Source organism: Rhodnius prolixus, unplaced genomic scaffold (assembly GCF_049639745.1).
Source record: "Rhodnius prolixus isolate KJV_2025 unplaced genomic scaffold, Rpr scaffold_7, whole genome shotgun sequence".
Classification (NCBI taxonomy): domain Eukaryota; kingdom Metazoa; phylum Arthropoda; class Insecta; order Hemiptera; family Reduviidae; genus Rhodnius; species Rhodnius prolixus.
In genome coordinates this window covers 4,742,892-4,755,317 of record NW_027411582.1, presented here as the reverse complement: position 1 = coordinate 4,755,317, position 12,426 = coordinate 4,742,892, and the positions used below count along the sequence as shown (strand labels likewise).

At 33.1% G+C, this 12,426-nt stretch overlaps 1 long non-coding RNA gene across 31 annotated transcripts in view; it reads right to left on the bottom strand.

The window, feature by feature from the left end:
- The window catches only part of LOC141446798 (uncharacterized), a 60,756-nt gene extending 52,968 nt beyond the window's left edge, over window positions 1-7,788 (bottom strand). For 21 of the 31 annotated variants that reach the window (XR_012453874.1, XR_012453855.1, XR_012453854.1 and 18 more), the window contains exons 1-2: window positions 1,059-1,267; window positions 715-916 (exon numbers count right to left, since the gene is read on the bottom strand). This is a non-coding gene — a long non-coding RNA (uncharacterized lncRNA). Of the gene's footprint in view, window positions 1-714; window positions 917-1,032; window positions 1,280-2,140; window positions 2,287-3,729; window positions 3,810-5,986; window positions 6,154-7,358; window positions 7,513-7,648 lie in introns of those variants that run through there. The other 10 variants (XR_012453864.1, XR_012453858.1, XR_012453860.1 and 7 more) reach the window with 8 other exon arrangements.
- Between the last annotated feature and the right edge of the window lie 4,638 nt (window positions 7,789-12,426).

The following is a 12,426-nucleotide window of genomic DNA, read 5'->3' as shown; positions in this document are numbered from 1 at the left end:
ATTATTTACGATTATATTTGTTACAAATACTCTATAATGAATTAAATAAAATATACATAGAACTGGGTAGAGGCGTAGCCTGATAAAAGTTACCAGATTCTTAACATTTAATAGCAGACCTCAGCACCTTCTTTTAGTCATTACATTTGATATCTTTTTCATAATTTTGTCAAGAAATTATAGAAATTGAAACATTTTAAAACTTCATTTAGCTTATTTTACTATTTTCACTGATTCTAATGATAAATTATCTAATAGGATCAATAAAAATTGTTAAAAATTCAGCCAAAACTTTTTGTTAAGGCTTTTCTTATCTTAAAATGGAATAATTACTTTTGGAACGTTTAATTTCTTAAATTTCCCACATTATAATGAAATGGTACCAGAGCTTAATTAGAATATGTATGCGATTAATTGCTTAGAACTGGTTTGCAATCTTTTACCGAGTTACGATTTACTATAACGTTTCCAACTAAACAATTAACGTTAAACATCAAAAGAGTTGATAGAAGACAGATCATTGGATTGACCCTTCGGATAACCTCTGGTCTTCTTCTTCAGGAAATGTGGTTTTGGAAGTTCAGTTAAATATCAATGTCTGTCTCAAAGGACATTAAGTTTCTTGGCCTTAACCATTACATTTTGAACAAACAATACTTAGCAAAATCCTGGTTTAGGAAATTCTCTATTTAAAAGAAAAAAATTAAAACATACCCAATTACATTATATGGCGGTCATTCCAAAGCATATTACTTCTTTCTCTAAAATCCATGTTTTTTTTTTATCTGTTGTTCATATTATTAATAATAACACTTTCTAATTACAGGCGCTGTGTACGGTTGTGTTGTAAATATACTTTGTGTAGAGCCAGTGCTTTTTTTGGAATATCTTTCACCAATGGCTACCTTTTCAACTTCTGAAAGAGAACAAGGTAAACAAAAAAATTAATTTAATTTTAAAAAATCATTTTCTTTTTTAGAATAAACAGTTTTAATGTTAAATATTTAATGAACATAATAAACTTTTGCTAACTGAAAAAATAAGATTGTTAGTCTCACATCTAAAGCTACATTTAAAAAGTTTTGTGCACTTTCTCAACTTTTTTGGGTTCGTCATTTAAAAAAATAGAAATAAACCTTCTTTTTCTGTGTTTTGTAAGTGAAACCCAACTACAAATCAATAAGAATTAAATTTCACTTTTATTTATAAGCACGTTTTGTACATAACCACAAAAGAGACGCCAAGAAATAAGACAAAACCTTCTCACCGCCGCATTAACTAAGAAATTCGATATCAATCAATTAGGGTATCAGATGATTATATTCTAAAAGTTAAGACCCCCCTCATAAGGGATTTATTTATCACAAAGAAACCTGATTTAAATTATTTTTTTTTATTTAGAAATATTCTTTTACTTTATAGAATTAGATATTTTGAAAGATTTTTAATTTTTTTTCTTTTACTAAATAACTATATTATTTTTGCCACAATGTATGCGTTCGGAAAGTAGTTAGAAAAAGGAATATCTCACAGCATATTTAGAATTAAGCTCTTGAAAACTATGAATAATTTGGTAATAGAATAACTTGATAGTATACTAAGCTGCATTATTATCTAAAATATCTATAATATTTTATACTTTCATTGATGTTGTGTCTAAAAACCTTAAGAGAATTATAGAAATAGTTGTTTTTACATCAAGTTTTGTTTAAGAATCATTTAGTTTATTTCGTTTTAAGATAATACTCATCAAGTAGAAGTTCCAGGCTATTTGCTTAATTTATTTCTCACATAGTCTTAATTCAGGCAAAATAGCTTTTAGTACAAGTGACAACTTTTATTTTGAATTCACATAAGAGAATTATTTTAAGAATTCCTGAGGTCTGTTTTGCCAGTTTATCTGCAGCTACATAACTTTCAGTCCTACTACATGAGCTCGCATTCAGCAAAATCTAACTTTATCATGCCTCTCAGATCGAAAGCTGTAAACTAGGTTTCTTGTTTGTTCAATTATAGGTAAAAGTTTCCTCTGATCTCTAACGCTAGCCAACTTAATCCTGTTATCTTATTGTAACTTAAAAAGGATTTGTTGTCTTGTTCTTCTAATTGCTAAAAACTCATCCACTTCTGGGCTACTCACATTTTCAGTTACCTTAAGTTGAATTAGTGTACTCCACGCTGATATCCACCTGAAGCAATGAAGGTTTCCCTTTTGTATGTATTTTTGTCTTCATATATACAGTAAAGATAGAGCAGTCACGTATCTCTTTCACAGAATAATAATTTCTTTAACAGATCAAACATAAACTGCAATAAGTTTCTAGTTATAATCGAAACTTTGACCTGATCGTAATACTTTCCTTACCAAGTGCGAAGAAGTAAAGAGGAACGACAATCGGAACTTGGTATTTTTTTCTTTTTATGACTTTGAATTCAATCAAAACAACTCATTTGAAATTCAATAATCATTTGAAGTTATTTATATTCAAATATTTTTTTTTTTATTAGTTCAGAAATTTGGGTTACATGATGTATGTTCAGTAACCTTATACGATAGTAAAATGAAGTTTATTTTTCAAATCTATATTCAATCGAATGTAAATTTTTGTAACCAATCAATATATAAATGATTTAGATTTTATTGTAATTCGCTTTGACTGAAAGTCAACCACCATAAATAATTCAAGAGATATGTTTTAAATGTTTCATGGGCGGTAGGTTTTTGTTATACCCGAAACAAATCTAGACCAAAAAAAAAGACCCTGTAAATAAATAACACTATTTAAATACATAAATATAGTAAGATGATATTATTCTTCAATTAAATATTGAAATAGTTATCATCATAACTATTCAAATATACTATTTAATTAATTTTGGAATTTTTCAACAGGCCAATTAAATTTAGTAGGCCTAGCTTCCTCCATTTAGTTAAATGATTTTTGTTTCAATAATTAACTTTATTGATCCCAATTAAAGTGAGCACTGCATAGAAATGACTATTGACTGTTTATTTGATTGACTGTGCTTCTCGTTTAAGTACTTACGTGGTTCTGTTTAAATAACAAAATTGAATTTTAATAATTTTAACCGTTATTACGTGCCATTGACACTGCTGTTCATAAAAAAAAATTATTTTTAACGTTAGCTATGTCAAGAGTTACGTTTTAATAAAAATATGAATTCAGCGGTTTCAATAGAAAGAATGCGCAAACCCTATTCACTAGGTAATACCGGAATGCGTTCATTCGAAACTCATCAAATGATAGCAAAAAAAAAAAACGCGATCAGGAAAACAGTGATCCAAAACTCAAAGGAGCATCACCAAATCATTGAATGAGGGAAAGGCACGTTTAACTCATGTGAGGTTCGTGGGGAGGGTGTTAGGGGAATTTGAATAATTCTATGCTCAATAATAATCATACATTGGAGAACTACTATATCATATTGATGAATGCAAGAATGGAGCATGCACGGCTGCCTGTTACTCTTTTTACATCAGTAGATCTTACAGCGCGCGCTGTTTCTCCCGCCAAAAAAAAAAAGGAAGAAGAGCGGAATATACTTTCTTTTGATATTCTACCGCTGCCATCACAATCAATATTAAGTACAATACGGTTTGTTGCATTTTTATGCTTGATTTGACCTCTTTATTTTTTTACAAAGCTGTAAAGCTTGATTCAATCTTCTTAGATTTATGAATTTAGATTAGATGTATACTGAACTTACTTGAATGTAGGACTGGTCGTAAAACCAGTTCATTTTGTTTTACGATAATCTTTCTTTCACATTAAACGCTACTTGGAGGTCTGGAAATAAAAGAAGATATTTCAGAATACTGAATTTATAAACGATGGTCACATTTTTATTATGATGGGATATTGTGCATCGCGATTTTTATTTGGATTAGATCAATCTTTTGCACCCCACCTGGGGGCAGGTGAGACCAATCGTACCAAGGTTCAACTCACCCAAATCTAATTCTCTTTACCCCGAAGATATTCCGAAGATAACTCTCTCTCAAAGGAGCTATAAGTAATAAAGTGCAATCTCGATTAACCGGCCCTCGGTTAACCGGGATTTGGATTAACCGGAATCATGTTGAGTCATCATAAGAACACCTGGATCGACGCGGAAACAAAAGTTAATTTTCGGTGGCGACAGGAAATTTTTTTTGTCTTCCGATGTTACATAATTGTAGGCGTAGCAGCAACTCTTTTATACCTGATTTTCTTGAAGGGTCATTATATATGTATGTATGTATGTAAAAACCCAAAATATGGTGCAATTAGTTCTGAATTTCTTGGGATTTACCACGATCTTACAAAAGACCCTGGGATTTACATGTCGTAAATGGTTGATTTTCAACATCACGGTTATATGTAATATTTTTATGGATTATTACCGGCATTATTTTAATCTTCCCAGAGAGCAGCCTAATCTCCAGCTAGTCTTCAGTGTCACATCAGTTCGTCCTACAGAAAACATCTTTCGTTTGCCCTTTCGGTCGAATTTTTATTTCACTTACGCGTATAATTCATACATACATACTTATATGTACATATGTACATTCATAGGTACAAATGTACTATGTAATACTATGTATTCGCTTTAACCGGGATTTCAGTTTTCCCGGGGTTGGTATAGCCGGAGGTCAGCCCAGTTAATCGAGCTTGTACTGTAGATATTCCCCTCCAACATCTTGCGATTTCCCGTGCTGGATGTCAGCATTTAGGGAAACAGTTGCCCGATGCTTCCAACATTTCCCAAATATTCTGTGGATTGCTCACTTTTCTTAAAACTTGGAATTCCACGAAAGTGGTTCTTCCAGATGTCCGGTTTGGAATAAACCTTATTACCTATTTAGTTGTATTTGAGCATTGTATTTCCGGAAGAACTCATAATCGAAAATCTTACTTCCCTTAACTGATACTTTCTCTTACGAACGGGCTAAAGAAATTAAAAAAAATCATCTGCTCATATTTATTATTGATTTTATATCACCATTAATCGCTTCGTGTAACTCCCAGCACTACCGAGAGGGAGGTTCTGATTAAATTGCTTTGTTTATATTATTATTACTATTATGGTTGCTTGATCGTGAAGTTAAGATTGGATATATATGGTAATGTTTTATCTACCGACACAAACTAACAAACACAAAGCATCATCTCAAAAAAAGATTTCCATTCCTCTTTTTTTGGACTCCGCCCTCACCTGTGATAGGCCCCAGGCCACATCTCACACTGACACTAACTTCTGAATAAACATAAGCCACTGTACCCCGGGAATACACCTGCCTTATGGGTTGTCCGATATGTTAAAAAGGAAGAGGGAGAGGGAATTCTCAACCCCCTTGGGTTACCCGTTTGGTTCGGAAAAATTATATACAACCATCTCTTCTAAACTCTAAGACATTATGCTTTCAGCCCAGCGGGGTTGGAGCCTTTTTTTAAAAAAAAATAAAAACTCGCCCCTCTTTATAATTTTTTTTTGTTTTTCGTATTTGAAATGTATACATATATTTATGCGCCCCTAATCATCGAAAAGATATTTTAAAAAGGGAAGGAGGAAGGTTATAAAATATAGAATTGATATTCGGAATGATTGTAGATAATTTCAAAATAATTGATTGATCACAAGTGTATCTGGTTTTAATGAAGCACAATCTATTCAGAAAGGTTTTTTTTTGTTTTGTTCTCCAAGATCGATAACTGGCGATGTCGATCTTGGCGTAGCTAACCAATCATATTTAAAATTAAGGTTTTATTTTAATATTAAATAAAAAAAATCAATTATAATCGATTATCTATGTAATCAAAATATCATTCTTGATTTATTATGTTTATTTTGGGGCTGCCGACTTTTTCTTAATCCTTTATTTTAGAGCACACATTACTGCGTTTCGGATTTTAAATTTCTAATTAGCTTAACGGCCGCCCGACCTTGCTGAAGTAATGTTGCAATAAGTTTGAGGAGTACTTACCAATAAACGTATTCATCTGCCTGTCGCATTGAGATACCCTTCTCACCTGGAACTTGTAAACCACCTATCTTCTGATGGACGCACTATCATTTGCGGTGCCACAAAAGGGTTTAAACTCCGGTGAAAACTGCACTAGACTCTTCTCTGGATCTGTCACCTCATTCACCCTGTAAAACCGATAGCTTTGGTATACGAACGAAAAAGATCCTATTCTAGCTCAAAATTCTCATCGAGATTTATAAACAGTCCCATAACAGCCTTGTGAATAGACTTCGTGGTATTAATTGCCCAGGAAAACCACCTGATTGTCCGATAATACGAAGACCATGGAATTTATTATATCTTAAATTGTAGTTTCACTTCGGCACCAATAAATGAGAAAATTGTACATGAATTTTCTTGAAATGTTATTGAGTTACTTTACACATGTTATGGGCCTAAAAGCTAAGGAAAACTAATGTACTAGAATTGAAACAAAAAATTTAAGTTTAATTGGTTCATTAAGGTTAATAATGGAATTTATTGGCCAGAAACTAGCAGAACATTAACATTAACAGTTTACAGGGAGGTTTTAAAACCTTTATAAAACGTAAACAAAAAAAAAGGTTAAAAGCTTTAGAACCCGTTAGGCGAGGCTGAAAGGTATAGCACACAATCTGTAGTTAAGCAGCAGGTGTTCCCGGGAAGTTTTGTGTCTAATCGTTTGTTGCATACACAACCGTACTTCACAACAGCAAAAAAAATATATATACAACCGCCTAGTCACTGTTATCTGTACATCTGCCTGTTAGATCGTAATTTAGCAAACAGGCCGTCTACATTGATTCCTAACTTATCCTTAAAATTAGTTAAACTTTCTTGCCCATGCATTAATGCAGTTGTGTCCCAACTAATCACCCGTACCTGTGTTGCGATTGGTCATACCTAAATGTGAACCGACAAACTTTGGAGTCTCTGTGTACGAGCACTCACGGTACTCAAATCATGAACTTCAGGCCGAAACAGAATTCAAAAATTGGACACAATAGCCATGTAGATTGTACATTATAATGGGAGATTCAATCCACAATAATTGCTTCAAAAATCTATCGTTTTTATTAGATTAGATATTTTATTATAGTAGCGTTGACCAACCCCATTAACGCTCGATATAACTTCTTTTTTTGGAGTCGAACTGCGACCAAATTATGTATGTTGTACTTTGTATTTTAGGTGTGGGAAAATTCGTTTAAGGCATTTTAAAATGTGTGAAAAATGTTTCTCTATCACGACCTAAACATCCCATACGTACAATAACTCACAATGACAAACTGATATCAAGTTCCACATTCTTCTAATCTCTTTATACAGAATCTCGCATCTCCCAACATACCTGATAATCTCTCCAAGCTGGCTGAACCGTAACTGTATCCGAGATTTCCATCGGACCTGATTAGAAATGAGAGATGCCTGGAAGAAAATGTTACCATAAGGTTGCATCTCTCTTCTTGCTACTCGCCACGTCAGACTTACTTTTTCCTACATTCCTAAACACATAAATAACTTTATCCTGTACGACTGAAATTAAAGGAATAACTCTATCTTTTAAGAGAAGCAATTTAAAGTCATAAAACATGAGGTGTACACATACAAGTATGTAAATTAGTAAACATTAAGGTTCACCTGTGCGCACATCTGAAAATCTTGAATAAAAAAATCCCAATAACAAATTACTAATAACGAAATTATAATAACAATAGAGTCACAGATCAGTTAACTCTAAAACGTTACCTTCCTCCATGTTTACAATGGTAGTATTAGGGTTATCAAATAAATAAATATGTAAACAAGTTTTTTTTCGTTATATTAAACTTTGTACAATACAATTGTCGTGTGAATTACTTTAGTGAGTAAATGTTATAATCGATCTTTAATATGTCAAAACATTATTAATCATTCCATTTTTTTTATAAATAATTATTATAAATAGTTTTATTGATTGTTAAGAAATGTTTTGAAGGTACAGTACATCATTTATTATACTTTAACGTGAAGCTCATTTAAATCTACATGTTGATGTGTAGGGTGACTCGGTTAGAAACCTACTGCCACCTTGATTTTGGTTTCCTTAGGGTGTCTACAATGTTCGTAGTGCATAAAATAAGTATACATATAATACAATAATACGTGTATGTTGAGTAATAAGTTATTTTTAAATGTTCACGACTGTTTAAGATCTATTTTTGCTTCTCACTTGATAAGAAAAAGAATTTAAAACGGTTTAAATTTTGCTTCATACAGTCCCCATCCCGTTTTAAAGTTTCCACGAGCGTTTTGTGTGTATGATAACTTGACAATTTATACATACTAAATGGATTCGCCGAGAAGAATAAGATTATAAAAAAAAATACAAAAATTTGCATATGAAATAAGTGGGCACATGCACGCGCATGTGCACAAAAGGTAAAGTTAACTTTTTATTTTCTAAAAGTAAAGTGAATGGGGTTGTGTGGCAGCGCATAGAAATGAAGTAAGAGACCACCAAAGTAGCGCGAGTGCCTCCTAGAATGCGCCAGTGCCCATTCTCACTCGTCTATTCTCTTGCTAGACTATTATCTTCTTTTAGTGTTTGTTATAGACAGCGATATAGAATTATACTCGTGGACGGACGCACTCCTTCTTGTTCTCTCCTTTCTTAATAACTTCATTAACATTAGCGGCGATTAACTCTGAAGCGCCGAATTTTGTCCGAAAAAAAGAAAAGAAATAGTTTAAAGTCAAATGATCATTTCTTACCTCAGTTCCAAAGGTTTCTTTAAAGCACATTGCTTCTCAGATTATACAGTTCGTCAAGCCTTACGCCATGCTTAAACTTGACACTTTAGAGTGACACCTTCCTCTTTAAATATCATTCTTCCCCTAGATCTGTCCATTTTTCCTAGCATAATTTTACCATAAAAGTTACTATGCTACATGTATATTAAGTTTAACAATAATCTCAAAAAAAAAAAACAATCCGTAAAGTAATACTTCCGGTGTAGGAATGTTTCTTCAAAATAAATAAATAAAAATAATAAACGAAAAATTGTCTCTCAGTAATTTTGGGTGGATGATTTTATCGTCATTTTTTGTTGTAAGAAAAAAATAAATATTTGCACGATTTCACTACTTCCAATTATTGAAATATATTGTTATATCTAAAAACAATTTAATTTACTAGGAAAAAATTGTTAGTAGTGTTAGTAATAGAATACTGAGGAGTGTGTGTGTGTAAAGAAAGATCGACCCGACCTCTAAGGTCTGTTTTGTATTTCTACCCCTATACACGGGCTACAAAAAAAAAAGATATTGCAATTATCAAATTTTCATAAGTTGGTCACACTGTCTATATAGTCCTCTTTTTTAAAATCATCTGGTGCTTGACTAGTTTTTTGGGTAGCCGTGTTGTACTTTGTTTCTAAACTCTTCAGTGTTTTTTTTATAGATTTTAAACGGTTTTAAAAGACATATTTAATTAGTTTAAGTACTGATTGTTTCAATTTAAGCTTTTCTTAATTGAAGGTATTTTACGTTTAATGTTACGTACTGTTTGAATAAAATGGTAATTTTGTACAGATTTATCTTGTCTTCCAATATGAATTAGGTAAGACTTTATTAAATATGCACTTAATTGTTAATCTCTTAAATGATTAATGATATGATTTCCTTTTATTAACCTTAATATTAAAGAATTGTTTGAATAGGTTTCTTACAATTAATGTGTTTTAATGGCGTTCAGCTACTTATACTGCTATTGCTTTTAATTTTCATTCTTATTTAATTTACAAGGGTTCTAAGTTAACCTCTTTAAAATTGTCTGAAATTTGGTTTAATTTATGATTTCCCAGTTTATATATGTACATTTATTCCTAATTTTTAATTTAAATTGTAGTTCTGAATTTGTACATCAGTTTCTTTTAGTTATCGTCAGGAGCGCTAGTGTCTTGCCTCTCTCGCTTATTCTTGATTGAATTTCGTTCTTTTTGCATTCTCTTCCCTAGTTAATAGGGTTGTATTGTGATCATACTGATTTTTTTTTTTTGCAGTTTCCTTGTGTGAATCAAAATGAATTTTATTAGTTATGATCTGTATGGACGCATTGAGCAACATAACTCAAAGCACGGAATATTAAATTGTTCTAGCTCAAATTTAGTTTAGGTGCAATCATAGTGAACAAAAATAAGATTTTTGGACAAATTCGCCTAACCGGAAGTGCCATTTTATTGAATTTATTAGTCTTTCCTCCGAACTTATTAACATCATTATATTGGCCCACAAATTAATGAACCGCAGAGTACTAACAGCTGCTCCCAGAATGCACTGAATGTCTTTTCTTTAAAAAAACATTTTTTATTGAACTACATTACCGAAATTTGGACGAAATTTTTATACTACAATGTGCTTTCACTTTAAAGGGTAGAGTACCTTTATCTTTCCTGAGAGCTGCAATTCTTTCTCCAGCAGTGATAAGGGACGGAAATAACTGAATAATTTGTTGCGTAAAATGGTTGCATCCTCAGATCATGCAGTAACTTACATTTTTTTTTAAATTTGACTTTAAACGAGTTTCCTGTTTTTACACAACTGGTAGAAAGTGGAAACGATGATATCATAAAACGTGTGGAGCGCAATAAAACCAAATAAAAAAAAAAAAAAAATGAACAAAGAGCCCTGGATAGCCGTGTGAAATAGGGTTCATTGTTGGGGGTGTCCAGGGGGGTGTAATAGAGGTGCCTGAGGGAGGCTGGCAGAGTATCTTGGTGATGCTGCGGTGAGACGCGGGGCATCTGTATGCGCTGGACCACCCAAGTGGACGACCGTACTCAACAGTCATGATAGCGATTAGGAGTTCACGGTACATTCTCTTGTTGGTCTTTAACGTACCCCCCTCTCTCCGTCTCATTGTGCTCACTTAAGGGCTCCCCACCCTCAATTCTTTGGGGGCCACACTTTTCTCCATGCTTTTCAGTCTGGAACGAATAAGGCTTGCTAGTAATGCTCCAAAAAAAAAAAAAAATCATTTCTGTAATCTTACTTTAAGTTAATCATAATTATGGTGGAGAATTTTCGTCAAAAACTAGGAATTTTTACTCAGCGTTTGTACTATCGTCATCATCATCATTTCCTCTTTTTTGAAGTCCTGGACAGCGCAGGGACCTCGCAGATCTCTTCCAGATTCATGACCAGTTCTTTTCTTCCATTCTATTCCTGCAACTCTTCCCTTACTTCTTCTTCCCAAATTAAACATCTTAGCATTGCGGGTCTAGCCTATAACCGCCTAACATACTTTACTATAAATTTCTCATATTAACCATTAAATAAAATCCATGGCTTAGAGATAGGGAATCGAACCCACTAAACCAACAATACATCTTAGCATTGCGGGTCTAGCCTGTAACCGCCTAACATACTTTACTATAAATTTCTCATATTAACCATTAAATAAAATCCAAGGCCTAAGACCGGGGAATCGAACCCACTAAACCAACAATACATCTTAGCTTTGCGGGTCTAGCCTACAACCGCCTAACATACTTTACTATAAATTTCTCATATTAACCATTAAATAAAATCCAAGGCCTAAGACCGGGGAATCGAACCCACTAAACCAACAATACATCTTAGCTTTGCGGGTCTAGCCTATAACCGCCTAACATACTTTACTATAAATTTCTCATATTAACCATTAAATAAAATCCAAGACGCTAGAGATAGGGAATCGAACCCACTAAACCAACAATACATCTTAGCTTTGCGGGTCTAGCCTATAACCGCTCGGCTACCGCAGCGCCTTACTGTCTGATTTTTCTTTATAATTGCTCCTTCTTATTGTCTTGTTCCTAATTTCATCTCTTCTTACCTTTCCTTTAACTTTACCCAGATATCTCATCTCCGTTCTCTAGAAATAGTTTCTTAGACTCACTTCAGTACATTAGACTCTGGTAGAATACTTTTTTATATTCAGCGACATTTTCCTTTGATGATACTTTCTTCTTTTTTTTGAAGTGAAAATGGTTTCCTGGTTACTTAGAAAGCTCTTCCTTCCGCTCTTCCAAATTTGGCAGAAACCCCGCCAACTGTATTGCCAAATGTTTCTAATGTTGTATGGATATTAAAGATAGTCACGTGGCGGGCGGATAGATGGAAGTCGCCGTACAGTCAGACCGACAGACCCAATGCACCATTCAGTTCTTCACTCTCTAGGAACCCCAAAATCGAACGCAACATTTTCTCCTGGTACAAAAAAGAAATTTAAGCGGAAATATTTTCAATTGGATAGTATTTCTATGTGGACTTATGTTGGAAAATTGGTGAGCATGAGTTTGGTTTTAGAAAAATAAAAGACGGACGGTTTTTAAATAATTCAATCTTACAAAAAAAAAAATTTCTGAAAATCCAGGAATAGACTGGAAAGGCGGTGG